Genomic DNA, 24,069 nt, shown 5'->3' on the forward strand with positions numbered 1-24,069 from the left:
CGGAAATGACGATAAGATGTAAAGTCAGCTGAAAGGAGCTCTTAGACGTGCGAGTGTTTTGGTCTGAGAAGATGGCAGTGAATCTATCGTGTGAGTTTAGTAAGTTCAGTAGAAACAGTAAACATTTGAAACGCTTATTAAGAGAAACGAAACAGTCTGTTGGAGAAATAGAAAGGAGTGGATTCTTTGATAACAGTAAGTTTGGATTTTGTACTGGATCTTATGTGATGCACCATGGGAAACAGAAACTTAAAGTTAAAACTAATATAAGTTCTAACGTTAATTTCTCATTGTAAGAAATGCAAAAATAAACATATATTTTAGTTTTACCATGAATCTGAGATTTTGTAAAACCTAACTTCATGAATTTCATGCAAATTAGCGTCAGATTTCTTTGATTTTACAATGGCTTAAATAGTTTTTGTTAGTTTATTACTATTTTTAAATGTTGACTGAAGTCAAGTGAAGAGCAGCTACTTTGTATAATTTACTAGAGTTTTGTACGGTTTATTTATTAAGAAAGAAGATTTATTTTATGACATCCAATTGAATTGTAAAGTCTTGAATTTGAAGAAATAGTGAATATTTTCGTAACAACGAAAAATATTAATTTACGAGCTAATACTAATAACGTAGTACTACTGCTTGTACGTCAGATAGAAGTTTTTCTTCTGGTATTTTAATAAAGAACATAGACGTGAAAATCTCAATGTAAAGGAAGTTGTATTACTATTATTAGTAAAAACGTTAGCTTGAAATTAATTTTATTTACTGTAAATATTATGAAACTAATAAGTCAGTGTTCTTTACCGTTAATTGTTTGTTTGGAAGTAATTGGAATAATATACACTGGAGAGTATAAATTTATAATTACATTTGTAATTTAAAATACATAATATTTGTCCATAATATTTCATTCCTTTTCCACCATCTTCTCAGCTCATCACTGACATAGATTGTATTGTTCTTTCTCTGCCATTGACACTTGATTTTATTATATGTACTCTATTAAACATTTCAATTTAAACTCAATAAGTAAATGTTATCTTGGTAGTTAAATCAAGCCACATGGTAGTATATTGTGTATTTTGTTCTACCAACCATTACGTTCCAAGGTGAACAAAAATGATTTTGATTTTGTTTCTTTTAGTTGCACACTCAATTATTGTTTGGTTGCACCTTTCTTTCACACTTAGTGTTTTTGATTAAATGGTAATATGCACCCCAAGTCCCACTACGTTTGTGATATAAGATGAACGTTTGGTCATTCCATGTCAAATCATCCAGATTTTGGAAAATTTTCCAGGTGACCCCTTCAGAATGCCTTGAAAAAGTTCACATGTGCTCATCTACTCATATAATGAAAATCTGCCAAAGATTAGATCAATATATCTAATAGTTTCTGGTTTACAGCCCACTAACATTTAATTATTTGTTTTTATTTTTGACAAATGCATTTTTGGGCACCTTTGGCTAATTAAATCTGCAAGAGTAATGGTGGTAGAAGGCTGAAGTTTGCTACACTGACTGAATCACAGAATTCAAAAATGGTTTCAAACCAAGTTTATCTCTCTTAGGATGTGCATAGTGAGGCTGTAAAATCACCTGAAAACCTAAAATCGTAAAAAACATTGGTTTACTTAATAAGCCGTAGCTCTAAGATTTAATATGATACAAAGCTGAATTTTGTTTTCAAATTTTCTATAACATATCAGTTGATAAATCAGCAATTGTTGTAGTTAAGTCTATTAGATCTCCTGTACAAAATGTAATTGCATGCAACATTTTATGATATAGCAAAAATAGCCCTAATTTAGGCCACAGTTTGACCATGTCACCAGTTATTCAGCCTTTTTAGATTTTTACCATATATTCCCACGTCTCTGAATATGATCTACAAAAAGAATCCGGATGGTGTTCAACCTGCTTTTGAGTTATAATTTTTTAAAGTATCCTCTGACCATATGTTGTTTACTTGAAAAAACAAACTTTAATACAGGTGTGTTATTGTGTGCATATATTTTGAAATAATTGATGAATCCCATTGAAATATTCTAATCAGCCTTTACCATATATTCTTACATCTCTGAACATGAACTTAAAAAAATAAAGGTTGTGAAAAATAATAAATTATCAAATTTTATGTGTGTTTGACATGTACCATTGGGCAAAGGACCACATTCAGTTCTTCCTTATCAATCAGGAATCACCCCTGCAGAATTGTGTAAAGTTTGATCTACTTGAGCACTATAAAAAATGCAAAACCGTGGCAGGTATTAGGTCACATCATAGCTTTATTCCCCACTCTACCAACAAATTGTATATGAGAAGGCTATCAGATGATGACGTGTACACAGTTTTAACTGTTGGTAGTAGTAGTGAAAGTGATGCTGCAGCAGCTCAAATAGGGTCTAATGATAGCAATGACAATAAGTAGCCAGGGAAATATGTGGCATGCATATACGATCATGAATGGTATGTGGGAAACAGAAAAGATAGATCAGATAAACATTTCGACGTTTTAGTGTCATTTATAAAGAAATCAAGAAATGAACTGTTCTCATGGCCTGCAAGGTCATGTAAAGATGAAAGCTGGTTTCCTTTCCAACATATTCTTTGTCTGACAAGTGCACCTACCGTGGAAGGCAGCAGCGCTCGCTACTATGTTCCAAGTCAAAGTGATCTCAACATAATCAAACTCGAATTTCAGAAATTTATTCAAGCTGTCTGAACAAAGCAATGTTTATTTGATGTTGTTAAGGCTAATTTACTGCCAAAGCAGCTTTTGAAACATTTCATTGTCACGATTATTGCAGTTTGGTGTGACTATAATGTTTATCAGTTATCCCCTGTTGTAGCACTGTGCTTTTTGTGTCTGATTTACCTTTGTATTTATCATATTATGAATCTTAAACTCAGCCATATCTGCATAACTGTAATGCATACACAATATATTTGCATTGCCATGTGATCTAACTAGTCATGCTAATACACTTGTTCAGAAATGAATTAAATCTTTCTTGTTTCTTAAAACTTCATTATTTCACATTTTGAACAGCTGTTTAGAATATTTCAGTGGTATTCATAAAGTTCTGACAGGTATTTTTCACAATTGTATGGATATATTTGCACACAGTAACACCTGAATTGATTTTTTTTTTTAAAATAAAAAACATATAGTCAGCGGATACTTTAAAAAAATTGTAACTCAAAACGTAGGTTAACAACATCCTGATTTTTGTTGCAAATCATATTCAGAGATGTAAGAATATATGGTAAAAATCTGAAATGGCTGAATAACTGGTGACATGGTCAAACTGTGGCCTGAAGTAGGGCTATTTTTAACTATATCATAAAAAGTTGCATGCAACTAACTTTTACAGGAGTTCTAAAAGATTTTTAATTACAACAATTTGCTGATTTATCAACTGATATGTTATAGGAAATTTGAAAACAAAATTCAGCTTTATATTATATTAAGTCTTAGAGCTATGGCTTATTACATAAACCAATGTTTTTTTATGATTTTGGGTTTTCAGGTGATTTTACAGCCTCACTATGCACATCCTAAGAGAGAGAAACTTGGTTTGAGACCATTTTTGAATTCTTTGAGATTAATTCAGTCAGTGTAGCAAGTTTCAGCCTTATTTTGTATTTTATGTTAGGGTCAGTCTTTTTTTCTAAGCAGCCAAAGTTGCCCAAAAATGAATTTGCAAAAAAATAAAAAAAATAAATTTTACAGAGCTGTAATATAGAAACTATTAGAGATATTAATTTAATCTTTGGCAATTTTTCATTATATGGGTAGATGAGCACATGTGAATGTTTTCAAGGCATTCTGTGGGGGTCACCTGCAACCCCCTGGATGATTTGACATGGAATGACTCTGTTTGTTTTATGTAAGTGGTACATACCTGTAAGAGAGTAACAAACATGTTTGGTGCTGGTACATTGATTACAATGTTTGTGATATCAGATGAATGTTTGTTTTATGTAAATGCTACATATCTGTAAGACAGTAACAAATGTGTATATTTAACTGTATAGATCTAACATGTATAATTTATTACCAGGTTGGTTAGTTTTGTGTCAAACATACAGTCTCAACTCACAACTAAAAAAAAAATTGATGTGATAAGGGAACATACTGAACTACCTTCTTATTTTAACTAGTAAATGTTTCAATATATAAAAGTTAAATTGCAACTTCTTGCATGTTAGTCACAATTAGAAGTACAAAACAGTAGATGGAAGGTGATGTTGGATCAGTAGGTTCTGTGTGAACACTTAAACATCTATACACGTAAGTTGTAATGCAAAAGAGATGACATAATTATTTGAAAATTAGACATGTGAATCAGTTGGTGGTCTGATCAGTTGTGGAATTAGGTTCAGTCTTTTGACGTATTTGGAGATAAAAATTATTGGTAAAACAGTAAATTAAAGAGATATGACAAGAATTATCTGCAAGTAAAAAATTTGCTCAGAAGAACTGTAGAACTGATATACTTTGTCTATAGGTACTAAACTAATACTGATTTTATTTTTAGAAGAAACATGACAGTTTATTATTGACTTGTTGCTCAAACTTTCTACAGTCTAGAGACAATGTATTGTGAATTTTCCTCTCCAAATGAACATTGACCTCCCAGTATAACTTGCACATTCCTACTGTGTGTTACTAAACAGTAAAGCACATCATGCCAGGTTTAAAATATTACCCTGAACTTGGTGGATCCAGACTTGATACATAGTAGGAGGAATGTATTAGTTCATTGTGTACTACACATCAGCCAGATGTTGGATGTTAGCTTTAGTCAGGTAGAAGGTATTTGTTTCACTGTGTACTATGCATCAGCCAAGTGTTGGATGTTAGCTTAAGATTAGGAGGAATGTATTTGTTTCATTGTGTACTATGCATTAGCCAGATGTTGGATGTTAGGTTCAGTACTAATGTTATTTCAAGAAAAACAGACAACAACACCCATGCCACTTTTACAGCTCTATTGTATGATAATTATCCACATGAACAGCTTGCTGGTATGGTGTGGAATTTAATTCCACCCACCACCACCTCATTTTTAATGCATACTTTGGTATTATAAAGTCAACCAAAGCTTACATCATTGTAGTATCAGTGAAAACATTTTATTACTTTAATGTGATGCCAAAGACAGTAACATTTGATTGTAGTGTTATAACAAAAGAGAACAATACAGACCTGGTACTTATGTAGTTCCAATTTTCAGAGGTTTTTAAATAAAGATTACTTGTATGGAAACAGGTTACAATAGGAATGACTTTTAATCTTGCTACTAGTTAGCCCTAAGAGTGAATGAAGTGTGAGGTAACACCAAAGGGTTTCACATTTCTTGTCTTCCAGCCTGAGAATTTAAAATGACACTGTGTTTGTGTTCTTGTTGTAAAGCAGTAGCACTGGACTTGTCTATATCTTTTTTAGCAAGTTGCTTTACTGTACAATAAACAAGTTTATAAGTGAATTACAGATGTAGAAAGTTCAAACAAGACATGATAGTTGCTGCTTGTTACCCTCAACCAAACCAATCTTTTATTTGACCTGCAAAACAAAAGGAATTATAAAAAAACTATGAATATCCAATGCTGTCCCAAAAACCGTATAGTAACACCCATAGACATAATGTAAAATGTGTAACACCCCTTTCCTCTTGACATCTGATTTGTTATTGTGCAGTGAGCTCACCCCTCAAGATGGGATCTGTGAGGATGTTTTTTATGCCTCTGATAATATTTTCCTAAGTCTTACCCCAGCACTCCTGTTTGTGAGCCATTCATCATCATTGTGGTCCACTTACTGCATCAAGTTGTCTATTTCCTGTCTCCATACTAGGTGTAATGAGATAACAAAAATAACTGGGTGAATTCACCCATTTTGGTTTTAAGATACATACTGAATCCATTCAGTAATTACTGGCAACACTCACTATATTTTCATTTATATTTTTTGTCTTGTTATTAAGCCTTTAACTAACAGTCATGATACACAACCAGTGTTGTGCATAAATATTTTAATGTATTTAAAGGCTGATGGAGTGAAATTCTAGAGTTAATTAATAAATATTTCATTTCTAATAAGGTTTCAAAAATTAAACTTCATACACTTTTTAAATTAACATTTTTCAAAATTTGTCAGTCTTCAACTCCTGTTAGATAGTAATGGAACTAGCAGTTTTGTTTGTTACTAATACAAAACCCAATCTCATCCCTCTACATAAAACTGAATATTGTTGACTAAAGTGAGACCAGTTTTTGTCAGTCTTGTTACATTGACTGGCACAAATGTCGAATGTTTTACTTGAGGAAGTCCATGAACTTTTGGTGAAGTTAAATCTTAGACAAACCAGTCTTCAATGCACAATGATAGGAAAGTATTGTTTGGAAAGATAAACATTATTGTAATGAATGTTGAAAATTGTTTAAGTTAACCTGAGAAGAACCAGCTTAAACTGTGAAACAAGGAAGTTAAAAATATTAGTCCAACAACAACTGGTTTGTTCAATAATAAGAAATGTTAGTGTGCTACACCTTACTGTGTTTTGTTCGTTAATAACAAATGTTAGTGTGCTACACCTTGCTATGTTGTCTTCAATAATAACAAATTTTAATGTGCTACACCTTACAATGTTTTGTTAGTTTATTCAATAAGTAATGCTAGTGTGCTACGTCTCATTAAAGTAAGTTATTTGTTGAAGTGTTTTTGGATTATATAGTTGTAACTATTCAACACGTGTTTTCGTCCAGATTTATTGACCTTATCAGTTTTGATGCAGCCATTGACGTATGTTAACCACGTGACTTATTTGGCTTACGGCTTTGATATTTATTTTTTGTTTACGTTCCACTAATTGTGTGTTAAAAATTGTGCATCAATGTTAAGGGCAGCTTGGAACTAAATAATTATCTCAGATTGAACCGAATTTTTAGACGGAATTTTTGTTAATATGCAGGATGGCGTTTAAGTTTGTTTAAAGATAATCCTCTATAATTTGTAAGCGATGGACAAGAGAAAAGTTAGCTGGTCAACACCACCACCCGCCAACTTGGGGATTGTTCTTTAATAGTGAATATAGGATTGGAAAGCACATAATAACGTCTCCATTTCTGAACGAGCTAACATTTTTGGAGCTCGGGATTAGATCCCACGATCAACCTTTAGTGCTATAGCAATTAGGTCCTGCCGAACATGTGTAAGAGACTAAGAGATGGAAAAGGAAAATGGGATTTCATTTATCAAAGTACAATTAGAAAGATGTGTAAATACTGTCTGTTGCATCATTACTAACACTGTTGATCAGTAGACGTATGGATGTTGACCTATCTCAATGTTATCACCAAAGAACATTAAGATAAATAACATAAGGCTTGTTTATCTGTTACTAATTTTTTTTATTCAAGGATGGTTGAACATGTTTATCTGTTACTAATTTGTTTTATTCAAGGATGGTTGAACATGTTTACCTGTTACTAATTTGTTTTATTCAAGGATGGTTGAACATGTTTACCTGTTACTAATTCGTTTTATTCGGAGATGGTTGAACATGTTTACCTGTTACTAATTCGTTTTATTCGGAGATGGTAGAACATGCTTATCTGTTACTAATTCGTTCGATTGGATACAGTGTAAGTTTTGTTTAAGTGTTTTTACCAAACATTTGTAAACCCGAGTTGTTTCAGAACGATGTGTTTAATTTAGTCACTACTAAAACAATATCTGTTATTGGCAAAACAGGAAACCTGCAATTAAATTATTATCATTTTGGGAATAATTTTTTTTAGTTTCGAAGCTGCCCCCACTCTAGTGGTTGAAACCCCGATTTTTAGCGTTTTTAACAGTACGTCTTTTCCGTTTGTGGAAGAGTGTTTAGTGATATAATGTTGATGTGTAGCGTCATTTAAGTGGAGTTGGAAAAATATATTAGAACGTACTAAAGCAACTGTGTAATATGTATCAAGTTATTTGAATGACAAATTTCTGTATATTTCAAATCGATGTTTGGAAACATGAGTGTCCAATACAGCATTTAAAACCTTGAATTATTTTCGTTTTAGAGAAAAAAAAAAAAACGTTGAGGGTGAATACCGCTTGATAGGAAAATGGTTCGGTCCAAAGTTTAAAACAAGGAAGTTACCTCAGGATGAGGGTACTCCGAGAAAAACAAGTTTGTTGTTACGCCCGTCTGTATGGATTTCTTAAAAAAAACAAACACCTCATTTATTCGAATCCGTCAGTTTGTAGTTGGCTCTGTTTTTGTTTTATCATTTCACTCACTTGAATGATAAAATTTTTCCAAGAAAGACCTATTTGTTGTATCTTGAAGGAAGTAAAATGTGGTCAAATTCGTCAGTTTTGATATATTATTAATAATAGCGGTTTTTATTTTTTGAAAAGTACTTAAATTAGAACAAGTGAGGAACAGTAGCTTCAGAACCTGGGCTAGCATGGATATCTGTGCATACCCATCCTTAACTGAAACACTAGAGGGAACGCTGCCAGTTCCTATCCCACCCCTAGAATCAACGAACAGTCATATTTGACAGCCAGTCATATGACGCGTCTACAGTTCCACAGTCGGAGGATGGTTTGTCTAATATTTTACCATGAACCACAGACACGCTAATTAGTAGGCTACGCCTGGTTCAAGGCTCAAAATAATGTATTATGTGGAACGTGTAGAGGCCGTGTGTGAAGCCAGTGTGGAACATGTAGTTTCGTCACTTCTGCTACTCAGTGGTTTACCTACATAATTCAATGCATATTGCATTTATGCTCTTGCACTGAAATAAAAGCCTAATAAGTAACAGCGTACAATTAACACGGTACATCGTTAGTAGACCCACAATAGTGCTAGCTGTGATGCTGAGTTATGCTGCTGTTAGTGTTACAGTGAAATATCCACAATTCTTAGATTTTTTGTGAGAGATTTACAAAAATAATTATTATAATATTGAAAAAGATTTGTTTTATTAACCTTTACTTGTTTATTTAAGATATAATTAATTTTGTTACAGAAAACTTTTCCCTACTTTCATTAAGTTCGAGATCTCGAAGACTGATGTCGTTATTTTCATTAACTCGTGATATCTCACAACCCCATCCCCTGTAGCTGTGCCCCAACTGCCGACCCTTATCACAACTAAGGGTAACAAATCAGTGAATGATTGTGTACATAGAAAAAAAAAAAAAAGCTCGAGACTTCGTGCGCGTGACGTGGAGGCGAACAAAGTCGGTGGATTTCTTCAAAAAACCTAGTATTTATATATCATGTGACCAGTTTTCTTAATGATGTATGGACACTGTTATTGTTGACTATTTTTGTGACCAACGGTAGATTTAAGATTGTGTGGACCTAGGGAGTAATAATTTTTGTTGGCCATACATTCCATGTAATTTTATATAGAATAAAATTTTCAATGAGCCCCTGTTAATACCATGGCTCTGGGGTTGATTCTCCCTCTAGCGCCTACCTAAATACGCCACTGTATGTGACCAGTTTTCCTAATTATATGGCAACACGTAATTGATGGTTATTTATATAATAGGCCTCGCATATTAGTCTTAGTGATTTTTAATACTGTTTCATCCTTACACTGCTTTACTATACCTAAACTCTATCTTATTAAAAGAGTCGTACGTATTAAATCACGTTATTTTCTTTTAGACCACTTAAACAAGATAAAACTTCCACCAGAAGAAATGAAAGTTATTGAAAATGTTGTCGAACAACCTTTGGGCCTCATTATCCTGGGACAGAGTTGTCTGGCCAAAGCATCAGTGGTTAATGAATTGTTTGGACAGCCCTTGCTACCTACTTTATATCCTAGACAGTGTACTCAGGAGGAATGTGTAACATGGAGAATGGTAAGAATATTTCGTTGTTTAGGGTTTCATAAATTATTATAATATTTTGCCTGTATAACTGATGTGCTGGCAGTAAAAATATTCTATTTGAGGTCAAAGAATCACAATTTTGAACTTTGTGTACAAGTTTAAACAGTTGTTGCATTCTATAATACTAAAGTTTGGCACCAAATCACAGTATTATTCATACACCCACATTTATTTTGTCAATAAGAATTCAGAAAATCCATAAACTGTATAACTTTAAATGTTACAAAACTGTTAAGTAACAAAAGTTGACTCTCTGCTGTGTGTACTCCTAATTACATAAGTTAAATAACAAATGGAACTAAAAGTTTCAAGTGGGCATGTGGTGAGAGTGAGTACCATTGTATAAAAACATTATTTTTGCTAGTTTTCCTGTTTAGTATTCAGTCTAGTATTATTTTTAATGTTTATATGGATTAATGCTATTTTTATTTGTTATTTATTAGTTATTTTAATACTTATGTAATTTAGTGTTATGCCCCTTATAATTGTAGCTTATCAGGACTTTAACATGACTGATAGGAATCTATGTCCCTTGTAGCCTCAGCCAGTCAGGACTTTATATTTCTTATAATAACAACTAATTGATGGGTAAAAAAATTTTTTTTATTTGTGACTCTGTTGTTCTTGTTAGGTTCGGTTTTCGTATGGAATCCACACCCAGATTAGTCTGGCTTTGCCAAACAGCTATGAACTTGTTGAGCACTTAGTTGAACAACCATGGCATACCATTCCTGCTGCAGACCTTGAAGTTGGAGTAAGTAACATAATAAAATTTTAAAACTTTCCTCAAGAGTCAGATATCTCCAAGTAAGAAGAGATGTTTAAGGTCCATTTTATTGTGGGTTAAAGAAGGATCATTAGCATAGTTATTGTTACTATAACCTGTTAGATTTCTTCTGTAAATGTTTTCTGTTGAATAAAGATGTCTTTTATTTCTTTTAGAAAAATCCAGATCTGAGCACAGCTGTCTTAGAAATCCGTTTGCACCATGCTCTGTTACATGATAATGTCCAAGTTGTAGTTTCTCCATCCAACCACACAAGTCAGTTTAGTCAGGTATTCAGTCAGTGTGTTGAAGGACTGACCACGATCCTTATTTACTGCTTTAAAGACTCTAAGCTGACAGAAAAGGTACAGTTGGATTTATGGTGTTGATTCCTCTTTGTTCTGTATTGTAATGCATTTTGGTAAAAAATATCTTAATTTGATATTTACTTTGGAAAACATTAATGGAAATATTGGACACCCACCAGAACGTGGAATTATGACAGTTTTATGTATTTCTGTAGTTTAAAGAATGTAAATGTTATCTGAAAATTTAAGTTTTTTCAAATTATATCCACTCTCTTTAATGAATGAGTACTTTATGTGTGAATGCAGTATCCAGTAAAAAATTGTTTTTTTTTTCTAATGAAAGGATTTGGTTTATTATTTTCTTTGACATTAGATGAGAAAACAACTTGTGTTGTTTGGTACACTAAAAAGAGCTTTAAATCACATATTTTGTAGCTTATGAAACAAAATCTGTTTCCACTTCTAGGAGCTGGAAGATCTAATGCATCTAAAAAAGGTGGCTCCGAAGCAGCCGATATTTTTTGTCTGTTCTCGACCAGTGCCAACCTGCGAGTTGACAGAATCAGAGCAACATGCCCGTAAGGATTTTGTATCTAGTTGCTCACACTTTCTTCATGATCTTTCTTCTAATAAACTGTATCGGATCGCTCGTACACAACAGGAATTAGAATCTAGACTTTCCAACAAAGGACGTTCAGTGTTTCAGCAACTCTGTGGGCTAGGCTACCTGAGTTCCATGTCTGTCAGTTCAAAACGAAATCTTCAGAGACAGCTAAGCAACTTTTATGAAGTTGAGAGTGAATTAATTGAAAATTTTGAAAACTTTCCAAGGTGATGTTCATAAAACATTTTTATCCAATTACTAAAAATAAACAAGTATTGACTGTATAAAAGATAAGAGATTATTAAGGTACTTAAATTCGTTTAGATTTAATTTTTCACAAAGTAATATCAAACATAATAAGTATTGTTACTTAAACTTACTTTCTAAGTTATTTGTTAGACCGTAGTTAGGTATATGAAGAAATGGAACTGTTAACAAATATAGTACCATGAAAGTTTTATTCACAAGGAATCTTTTTCTTGTGTACTGGACAATAACATAAAATATTTTTATATTAGTGTTTGAAACTTTCTCAAACATACACTGATATTGTTTTGCAATCTCAGCATTTTCCTGTTCATTCGACATGTGCTCCACTCGTTGCTAGTCAAGGCCACTACTTTACTGAATGAATCTCACAATCGCTGCTTACGGATGTTTGTCCTCACCGCATTTGACATGACTAGAGATATGATGATGACTCCTAAACGTCTCGAATACACTCGTCGGAGAGAAGCTGAGCTTTACTCTTCTCTGATGACAATAGCCAGTAAGAAACAAGAAGAAATCAGACAGCTTATTGTTAACACTATTGAAGGAATCAGGGACGATTTGTTGGAGGAGGCTGCTAACCATCAGTTTCAAGGTTAGAAACCTAAATAAGTCAACCACAAAGAAGTGTAGTTGTTCCTGCTCAACATAGTCATATTTCTACTTATTTAAGATGATTCTTGTGTGTTATTGTAAAACTGGTTGTTTAACGGTTACTAAAATGAGTACTGTAACAGTCATTTTGAAACATTAGGAAGTTGATGGTCTTGAATTTAAGTAAGTCTTTTAAATTTTTAAAATAAGACTGTATTTGGAGATTATTTCTTACCAGAGGGGTGATAGCAGCTGTAATTAATATGAATAAAGGTTAGTGTAATCATACATTGATTATTTAGCAGTAAATTCTTTATCTGATGGATTAACTATTAATTACAGTGTTAAAAGAAAGTATTCTGTTATAGTTAATGACACTTCACAAAGGATTTCATTTGAAATTTAGTTTTAATTTTAAGAAATAACAGTTTTTAACATATTTCTTCACCAGGATTAGCTGACCATAAAGGGAATCTTTCAGTGCGAGAACTGCAGATCTGTACAGCAGAGATTCAGAACCTTGTTCTTGGAAGGCTGAACAGTTCAGTAGCAGGGAAACTGATTGGCTCTGTTGACTGTTTGTGAGAAAACTTTGTAGGTGTGTAACAGATATACCTTGTAATAATTACATGTTATTTCCAGTCTTGGGGGTCACAGTTATGAAAACCAAAGGTAACTTAGGATGCTTAACCATTTATTTATCTGATCTTTTGAAGATAATATTGTAAAATTTTTTTTTTAATAAAATGCACTTAAGCCTAATAAATAAGTAGCTTGAACAACAATGAAAGATAAAGCTGGAACATTTTTGCACATAAACAGTATTTGTCTCCATTATTAGAGCATGCCAATGGATTGATAAACTTACTGTGACATGTTAACAGAACTATTAATTGGTAACAATGCTAAACAACTACACATCCATAAATTAAATGCACAAAAAGTAACTTATGTGAATCTGTTACAGTATTACATGAAGTTCAACAAAACTTTTCATAAAGAAATAAATTACTATTTATATGGACAAATGCCCTACAAAAGTTTCTAAATGTTCCCATATTTTTCCCCCACATCATTTTTCCCTAATTTTAGTTGGATGTTGTGTGATTAGATTGGAGTTGAATAAACCTTTGATACTGAATATTGTGTTGTGTCATTAAATCCAAGTTTAGTTTCTAAATAATGTGTGCATAATTTATATTTGTCACAGAATAATTCCAAATAATTCTGTACACATTATTTTTGTGTTTGGAATTTTGAGTCACATTATGTGTGTGTATCAATGATACTACTACTGCTATACATTAAAGATATGTCAGTGTACTGACAATAGCTGAGAGAAGTTGATTTATAGAAAATGTACTGCTAAGATTGAGATATGACCAAAAAAAATAACTGTAGGATGTATGTATAACATTGTGGTTTAAATTCTTAGTTGTTAAATAAAAGGCAAATATGTCTTTATCATTTATAAAACCCAACTTATTTGACAGAGCTGGTAATCTGCCTGATATCTATGATAAGACCTGAACTTTGTTTTAAACATTTCAAATACTAGAACTAGTGTTCTGATTTCTCTTTATGTTGAAACCATTATTAATATGTGTGTTATCTAACAGGAACACTGGAACGATGTTTAAAAAGCTTGGAAGCAAATTGTGAAGAAGGAGAGTCAGTTCAAGCCAGTAGTAATCTCAGACAGATTCTTAATGCTGCATATGAGGTAGGGCTTACATGAATTAGTCAACACATGGCTTTTATAGGGGGAGAATATTGTATCTTGTACTCTGTTTTTTCTTAGGTTATTTTTTTTATACGAAAATCTTGTTTTGTTGTTTCTTAACTTTTTTGGATGTGAAAATCTGGAAGTGTAAATGCTGGAATGTAATTGTGATATTTTTTTGTGTTTTTACATACAGGTGGAGCTGACAGTTAAAACAAGTGCTTCTATCCTTTGGGCACTTTTTGAGAAAATGAAACAGGTGAAGTTTTACTTCTTTTTTGTAGTCTTTGTTTTATTCATTTCTTTTAGAAGTCTCTTCTCATGCTTTTGTTTAATTTTAAATTTTTTTGAGTTACTTGTTTTACTTCCCAATAATTTATCCTCTACCATTATTTATATTTGAAGTATTATAAATTCATTTTCATTATTTATGCCTTTAAAATCTTTTAGTTAAATCAAACCTTTTATAACGATACAACCTATTCTGTGATTTTCAAATTACATTTTTTGATTATTTTGTGTAGTTGATTCAAAGTCTGTTATGGAAAACACCATCTAATATAGATATTGACTGGAAAAGGAAAGTGGCATCAGACATGTTAGCAAGTCTCAGTGCAACACGTCTTGCCCGTTCCATCTGTGCCCAATTCCGAGACCGGCTAAAGACCTCACATGAGCAGTTTACTGCTTCTCTTCGACAACTAGAATCTATGCATTCAGGACGGCTTCAGCGCACTGAAGAACAAAGAATAAAGGTTTCTTGTTTTATTGGTAGTTTGGCATAATAGAAATTATGGAATTTTAATTTTTCTTATCTGTTTCTAACTTAATACTGCATTGTGTCAATAATTGTACTGCCTGACAGAATCTGCAATTGGGTGTTATGTTAACTTTGTAGCACCAGACAGAACGTGCTCTTTGCTGTTATGTTAATGACATTTTGTAATCTTCTGTTTAATCGTTGTCTAAGTCATGTCTTCTATTTCAAAGCATAAGAAACCTTTTACAGTAATGTTTTAGTAAGGTTTATTCTGTATCTGTGTAAGTTTATCAAACACACTTTCATTTTATATACGACAGGTCAAAAAAATGTATGCTCCCAAGATTGCAAGATATGCACTAGAATCTACATCACTGAGAGATTTAGTTCTTTTTGGTAAGTTTTTTTGTCGTTGTGTTTTATTTTTAACAAGTTCTTCTATCCAAAATTGGTTTCACATCAGTGTGTATTTAAAGGAAACTACACAGTTAAACAGTTTTTCTACAACAAAGTATCAAGATGTTGGAACTTCCATAAATATAAGGTGGTGATAAATAAAATGGAACTCTATCTTTTGATAGTTTTTAATGCTAGTGTTCTGTTGAATATTACGGGACTGTAACATGTAGAGAGTAAAGTTGTTTCATATAATGAGTAATGAAAAACAATTTAGATCACATGAAATACAAGTGTATATTAGTGCTAACAAGAAGGGCTAATTTTTGCCATGCAGATACAGTAGTGAATAAAGGAGTTAACATCGATTAGTTTACACCCTACTCTAACTGACGTTGAATGAAGTGAGTCATTCTTGTCCACATTCAACCATTAGAATATTTTAACACTGTTCAAATCCTCACATGGATCTGTTACCAATACAGGGGTAGCTTTTTATCCCAAATGAAATAGCCATACATGACTATTCTAAAATTCATTTGTTGTTTTTTTGTAAATTGTAATTTCACTATAAATTCCAACTTTCACTTGAGGCACTGAAATATATACATTTGATAAATTACATATTTCCAAATTAAAATACAACATATTCTGGTGATAAACATGAGACTAGATAAGAAAATGGGCTTAGGTTTTGTATCCCAATGAAAGTTTGCTTTAGAATTATTCCAGATGGTATTTAATCTGGAAGTGAATTTGTGTGCATGTAACTAATGTCTTCTTGACAATGTCTTAAAAATTAAAATCCCTAATTTAAATATTTCATATTATTTGATCTTCCTCCCCAGAAGCTCTGATAAAAGTTCAGTTATTATGAAACTCTAAGTTAAGTAACTTAGTTAGTTTATAAATTTGTTCTAATGGTTATCTGAGAAACTAGAATGTTGTAACTGTATTAATAATTTGACATATCTCTGATTAGGAGTGCCCAAACTTGGTAGAGAACTTGGTCGAGGACAGTATGGGGTAGTCTATGCTTGTGATTCCTGGGGTGGCTTTACACCATGTGCCATGAAATCTGTTGTGCCTCCTGATGAAAGACACTGGAACGATTTGGCTATGGAGTTTTTCTATACAAGGTATGGCTGTGGTTGATTAAAAAATATTTTTCAAATCGTTTACCCTTTTATGCATATGTTTGTTTTAAGCTATACTGCACTGAAAACCATCACTAGATAATTCAGGTTTTAGGATAGAATCATTATCAAGTGTGAAGTGATTTTATGCTGTTTTGGGTCCATTAAATAATGTTAACAGTTACTTTATCTATGGAGATAAAGTAAATTTTGACAATGACTTTTGTGTATTTTTGCAGAAGCACAGCGGAACACGAGCGTGTTGTTCAGATCCGAGGCTCTGTGATTGACTACTCCTATGGTGGTGGAAGCACTCCTGCTGTCCTGTTCATCATGGAAAGGTTACATAGAGACCTGTACTCTGCTATCAAAGCTGGAATAGATTTTTCCACAAGACTTCAGGTAAAAACTGCACACTACTCTATTAGTAGTCTGTATGTAACTGTATAGCAGTGTAAGAAAAGATGTCTCTTCTACTCAACCATTAAAGCCTGTTCTAGTAATATACTTGTATTATATGATAGTCATTGATATTAATGGTAAGTTGATATAATATAATGACAGTTATTTTGTTTTTTCATACAAAATTGTTTCCTTATTCTTAGATTGCACTAGATGTGATACAAGGTATTAGATTTCTTCATAATCAAGGACTTGTTCATAGAGATATCAAACTGAAGAATGTATTGGTAAGCTTCATAATTAAACACTTTCATTTTATATACAACAGGTCAAAAAAATGTATGCTAACTTTAATAAAACACCTAATTCAGCTGATACGTATTAATAATTTATCACTAAGCCTAATTCCCTGATTATTAAACAGAAAGAATGTAACTTGAGTAGTTAAATTAGAAAACTTGCAGATTTTTCTTGGCAGTAGAAAACGAATGGAAGTGTTATATTGTAAGAAAACTTAGTTTATTAAATATGATTTTATAGAAATCTAAACGAAGCTAAAACAGTTTTTTTAACAGGTGCTTTTAAGGTTTTGTTGATTTTTAGTGTTTTAAAACTCAGTCTATTATCTTTAGTTCTTTATCTGAATTCATCATTTTTAGTTTTCATACTGTAACATCCAACATTTTCCATGTTATCTTCACAATATTTCATAACCTTTTAGCAATCACTACAAGTTATGTGTAGACAAAAAAACTGATTTTTAATAAAGTACTTTCACTGAAGATTTCTCTATACCATATGTAGTCAAAGTTTTGATTAGTCGAAGTGCAAAGTGATTGTTGTGTTAGGATTAAAAACACTTTTTTTCTGGAAGATCTCAAGATACCTAAATAAATTAAACATTTTATTTTTTATCTGTTTTCTCTATCCTTAACTGTATGAGTTTGTTCAAACTGAACATCTTCATAACAACCACACAAATATTTGAAATAAATCTTAAGTACCCCTTTTCCTTTCTATAATGCTTTCATATTATAATATGACAACTTTTTTGTATGTAGCTTTAAACTTGTAACAGTATACATTAGTTTCTACTTACATTTTTTGTTTAAAGTCCATTTTAACTGTGTCTGACTAATATTTTCACCATATAATTTGTAAATCATTTAGCAGATATGTTGAAGTGTTGTATATTTTACTCCTAGAAAAAAATCTATAAATATGTTTTCACTGGCTCCAAAACATAGCTCAGTTTGTAAATAATCCTATTGTTGTAGCTGGACAAAAAGAATAGAGCAAAGATCACAGACCTTGGATTTTGTAAACCTGAGGCCATGATGTCTGGAAGTATAGTTGGCACTCCAATCCATATGGCTCCAGAACTGTTGAATGGTCGCTATGACAACAGTGTAGATGTTTATGCCTTTGGGATACTTTTGTGGTACCTGTGTGCAGGACAGGTGAAACTTCCATATGTGTTTGAACAGTGTATAACTAAAGATCAACTTTGGAACTGTGTTCGAAAAGGTAAGAACTTATCAGCATCATGATGAAAAGGTTTATAATAATGTTGTTCTAGGGCCCATAGAAATTCACCAAGTATCTTTAATCACATTAATGCCCCAGTGTTTCTGAGGTGAAGACAGTCTGGTATCGTACATTTGGAAAGACTTTCCTCAGACTATTATCAGTTTCCAAGACCATATTTAAGCAAAACAAGGTATGTGTCTACTTTAGAATTCCAAACCTTGATAGATATATGAGTGAACTGGAAATTGTTGTGATTCATTTTTATTTCACCTTTCTTACTCATGAAACCAACTGTTGTTTTCCTGGGGAACATTTGTGAATCTCAAATCCTTGCTTATTTAGAGTTATTAACAGTACATTGAGATGCACTTAACTTCATCAGAAGCTTTTTTTTAACTATAATATTCACTTTACAGAGAAATGCCTTCCTTCATATCAGGGTGCATGGCTCATTACTGTTCCATATGCATTTTGTTGGAGGTATTCCCTCTGCCATGGAGAACAGTGGAGTTCAGTGTTTTGATATGTTGTGTTGTATGGGTCTATATATTGTTAACAGTTGTCATTGGTATTTCTTTTTGAAAAGGTTTATTAAACTTCCTCCAGATAGGATTCTATGTGTGTTAGCATTACATTGTCAAATGGATCTCACTCGCTACATCAAGCCATTCCTTTATCTTAAACAAATCATTCAAATAAAACACATTTTTTTCCTCAGTATTAACATCCTGTGTCTATTCTACATTGATTATTTGATCATCTGGTCAAAGATATTTGTATGTTAACATCATTTTTCTATTTTTTGTGGTACATCCAATACTAAGGACTTTTTAAACAAGAGTTCCCCATCAATTAAAAAAAACGTCATTATTCATTTGTAATATATATTTATTAATTGCATTTCTTAGAAGCCACTTGTCTTTAATTTGTTGAAATGTGTACTTCATGTTAAGGAGCACGTCCTGAACGGTTACCACAATTTGATGAAGAATGCTGGAAGCTCATGGAAGAATGTTGGGCTACTGACCCTTTAAAGCGCCCCCTGCTGGGTGATGTAGAAGCACAGTTGATGAAAATCATGGAACATTATTGCTCAATTTCAACAACAAATGGGTGTCAAGATGGTCGAAGACGGTCCCATTCATACAGACGTAGGCATGCGGTTCGTAATTATCACTCCAAAAACCAAAAATCACCTGTTAGCACTCAGCACATTATCTTGGACACCTAGTAGTTGATCTGCATAGTTATAAAGTTAAGACATGCTCATTTGGCAAGCTACGGCCAGGCATAGTTCATGGACGTCTACCTGAACGGGACAAGGGTGGTTGGAACCTGCCCAAGTTGTTTACTTCTAGTCCATTGCCTCAAGCTGTACCAACCTCTGAGAGGTAGGATGTATTGTTCATAAATTCTGGGTCCATTCCTTTTCTTAAAATAGGAAACATGAGTTTTGTTGGGTACATGTGTTCATATTTGTTACCAGAAACATTTTTTTGTAAAGAATAATGGTTACAAATTATTGTAGTAGTGTATTTTATGTAACAGATAAAATGTAAAGCAGGAAAACTATGTGAGAAATTTAATGTGACATTTCATTTCTTTTCTCATTGATACAGAATTCATTAAAGGTTGTTGTTTTATTTTTATTAAGTCATACAGAAGAAATTATGTAATATTATAGTTGCTTGGCTTTGCACAGTCTTCACTGCTACAGTTACTTTATTTTACTTAGTATATGTTCGTAATGACAGCAGATTGCCTGTGTTTTACGTTTGTTTGTGTAGTATAGAAATGTTTTGTATGTAAACATATTGCTGTTAAGTGTTGTTTTATGTCATGAGTTGACTTTACGTAGTTCAAGACTTTTTAAACAAAAGTTAAATAATATTCTAAAGACATGTCAACTGCATGTAACTTTTATTACAAGAATGATAACCATTGAATGTTATACTAAAACTGTGTGTATCACAGTTTATTACAGACTGATGCAATTGTTTTCAAATTATCTGTTTCAGTAACACAGAAATCCTGTAGGTCAAAGGTTAAGGTGTGTGAAATTATTGATACATAAACCTGGATAACATAGTGTGAATAGTGTTTCAATTGACTTGAATTACCAGTCTGTGAAATTAGATGTATTGATATTTTGATGTGTAAAACTGGATGGAGATTTAGAAATTTTAAAACCATATATATGCGTGTATCTGTAAGTCACTACATTCTGTGAAATTTCATCTGAAACTGTATTGCTATTTTATAAAGAGTTTTTACACAGCCTGATGAATGCTTAAATGTTATAAATATCTGAAGAATGGACCAGTTGCTTGTATTTTCTAGTTTAGGATGATGTGAACTTCCTGTTATCACTTCTGACAGCTGATTCATGTTTTTACATCAGTAAGGTTTTAGGTTATTAGGGTTTTCATCACAATAAGTATATTAATTATTATGCTAAATGATTTATGTGGTTCAAAATATCATCCATTTTCTTTCTTCAAGTTGGCTGAATTGAAGATGTTATTTAACACTAAACCCAGTATATATATAGTGGAGAGTGTAAAGAGTACATTGCCAAACTTTGTTTCATTAAAATGACATGTTGGTTTTGTTTTTTTCTTTGTCCAAACAAAACAATTCTGTAATCTATTTAAGCCTTTACCAACTGATTCACTTTGGATGTCTTTTATTGTACTTTAATAGGAAGCACTGAAAGTATTGTGAATATTAAAAGCAACTTCTGTGTCCAAATACCACACCATCACACAGTACATTCTTTATATCTTATTAAGGGTACGGATTTTTCCCATCAATTCATTTATGTAGCTATATTAGATATGACTGAAATTATCAGGGTAACTGACTAACAGCCTTCTGTTAATTACATCAATAACCTTCATATGTGGTGTGTAATTTGGTTAAAACTTCTTATCAAGGGGACATTAAATAATTTTGATCAGGTAGTTTTCTTCAGACTTATACAAACATTTTTATATAATGTCACACAACAGGTTTTCTGATATGCTGGCTGTACCAGAGACTTGTACAAACATTTTTATATAATTTTACATAGTGGTTTTTTCTGATATGCTGGCTGTATCAGAGACTTGTACAAACATTTTTTTATAATCTTACACAACAGGTTCTTTGATACACTGGCTGTATAGAGACTTGTACAAACCTTTTTTACATACAATTTTACATAACAGATTTTGTGATATACTAATCATACAAGAGACATGTACAAACATTTTTATACAGTGTCGTGTAACAGGTTTTTCTGATACTGTGACTGTACAAGACACGTACTAATATTTCTATATGTTACACAGCAAGTTTTCCAATATGTTGGCTGTATAGAGACATAAGTATTTGTATATAATGTCACAACAAGTTTTTGATATACAGTCAAATTCCACTGGTTTCTCTCTAGTTTGTTACTTCAAATTTAGGGATGGCCAGCACATACAAATCTTTGTGCAAAATTCAACCAGCAATGAGAGAAATCCAGAGTGATGGCAATGAATCTATTTTATGATATTTAGTGTGTTTAACTCTTATGTAGTAGTGCTTATCAACGGACTTTATGTAAATGTTTAAGTGTAGAATCTAACTGGAAAATATCACTAGACTGGAGAAACATGAATATTTGAAAACAATCTTTTAACAAATATTACAAATTCTTTGTAATAACATGCTATGGAAGAAAACAAGGCATGATTTAGTTTATAATGTATTTACACTTATGTTATACAGTCAAAAAAAAAAAATTATTGCTAAATGTGTGATCCAGTGAAGTTGGTTTTATTGCAGTAAAATGATTTGCAGTTTTGTGCTGGAACTTGTGAACATGTTATCTGTGTCTACTTGTAGTCCAAAAATTTATGTATCGCTTTTTAACCAGTGAAATAAAAAAGTCATATTCTCCATTAGTCCATATTGGACCATTTTGTCTTTCATAATATACTGTTTCTATGGAAATTTATTTCATTTCATCTTCTATGCTGTAGTTAAAACAAATACTTAAATAATGACATAGTATTCAAGCTTAATACATCTGAAGGCAACCCATTCCAAAGGCCAACCACCGTGTTAGAAAAGTGAAACTGTCTTAGCTGAAGATGACTCCTATTCTGCCAAAATGTAGGCTTGTGTCCTCTAGTTCTACTAATATCAGTGTATTATGTATTATAATTTATCTTGGATGAGTCTCTGAATTATTATGTTACATACATTAAGTATTACGATTCCACATGGCTGGAAATTTTAATTTAAATTCAGAAGATAATTAAATGTAACATGCATTAAGGTTATGATGTTTGCTGACAAGATTGATACACAGCTTTTTTCTCTTAACATAAATATATTTTAATATACAAACAAAAATACAATTTATAATAATGGTTATTACAAATAGTTATGCCCCTGGTACAATGGTAGGTCTACGGATTTACGACGATAAAATCAAGAGTTTGACACCCCTTGGTGGACTCAGCAGATAGCCCTATGTGGCTTTGTTATAAGAAACACATGCACACTAATAGTTATTACAAATATTGGTTTATATGCAAGAGTTTTTCAAACTATACTGAGTTTTCTATCTGGTCTAGAACTGAATATGTTATCAACAATTCAGATTCACAATGAGCAAACTAATTCTGAGTTGTTATTGTCACACCTCCTAAGCTAGGTAGCTTAGTTGGCCTCATGCCACTTATAAGCTGACTTTTTACTGATAAAGATATTTAATGACATCATAGAAATACTAACATCTGAAGCTAATTCACTGAAGTTGAACGGTTTGTAATGTTTGAAATCTATGAACGTTCCTGGTCAAATTGTGTAGTTTTCAGATTAATAAGCATTAATCACAATTATAGCTTCCGAAGCTTATACACATTTAACAAGATATGTTACCTGCATTAAACTGAAATAAACGTATAACAGTAAATCCGTTGCAACTGTTAAATATGAACAAGTATGATGCATCAACACTATCAATTCCTTTAAACACCTCAGTTGGATCCTCCAACTCTTTATTCAAGAATAAACAGTTTGAGAATTTTAGTATTTCTTCATCTGTGTCATTAATGTAAATAAAAAGGATTAAATGTCTTTAGACTGAGTCATGAGATACACCACTTGTGACATTAAAACACAAACACCTGCAAATCAAGTGTACAGATTTTAAACAAACTGCAAAAGCATCTATAACAACCTCCGTGCTGCTAGACGCTGTAAAAGCAGATTTGTATAGCATTTCCAACAATTGACTATTCCAGAAAGAAAGATATTCGCGTTGATCATAAAACAGAAATAATACACGATATTTTTATACTAACAAGAAATAACACACGACATTTTTATACTAACAAGAAATAACACACGACATTTTTATACTAACAAGAAATAACACACGACATTTTTATACTAACAAGAAATAACACACGACATTTTTATACTAACAAGAAATAACACACGACATTTTTATACTAACAAGAAATAACACACGACATTTTTATACTAACAAGAAATAATACACGACATTTTTATACTAACAAGAAATAATACACGACATTTTTATACTAACAAGAAATGATACACGACATTTTTATACTAACAAGAAATAACACACGACATTTTTATACTAAC

General features: G+C 32.2%; 1 pseudogene across 1 annotated transcript; it reads left to right on the forward strand.

Annotated features, from left to right (window-relative positions):
• The first annotated feature begins 2 nt into the window (after window positions 1–2).
• LOC143253500 (dual serine/threonine and tyrosine protein kinase-like) lies at window positions 3–22,349 on the forward strand (annotated as a pseudogene). Its single transcript, XR_013029675.1, has 16 exons — window positions 3–195; window positions 9,699–9,898; window positions 10,560–10,682; window positions 10,871–11,059; window positions 11,469–11,833; window positions 12,173–12,471; window positions 12,922–13,068; window positions 14,090–14,193; window positions 14,390–14,452; window positions 14,718–14,948; window positions 15,274–15,349; window positions 16,332–16,488; window positions 16,725–16,887; window positions 17,091–17,174; window positions 18,165–18,414; window positions 19,371–22,349. The product of XR_013029675.1 is annotated as a dual serine/threonine and tyrosine protein kinase-like (transcript).
• Window positions 22,350–24,069: the final 1,720 nt, after the last annotated feature.

This window comes from Tachypleus tridentatus, chromosome 6, assembly GCF_004210375.1.
Source record: "Tachypleus tridentatus isolate NWPU-2018 chromosome 6, ASM421037v1, whole genome shotgun sequence".
Taxonomy (NCBI): Eukaryota; Metazoa; Arthropoda; class Merostomata; order Xiphosura; family Limulidae; genus Tachypleus; species Tachypleus tridentatus.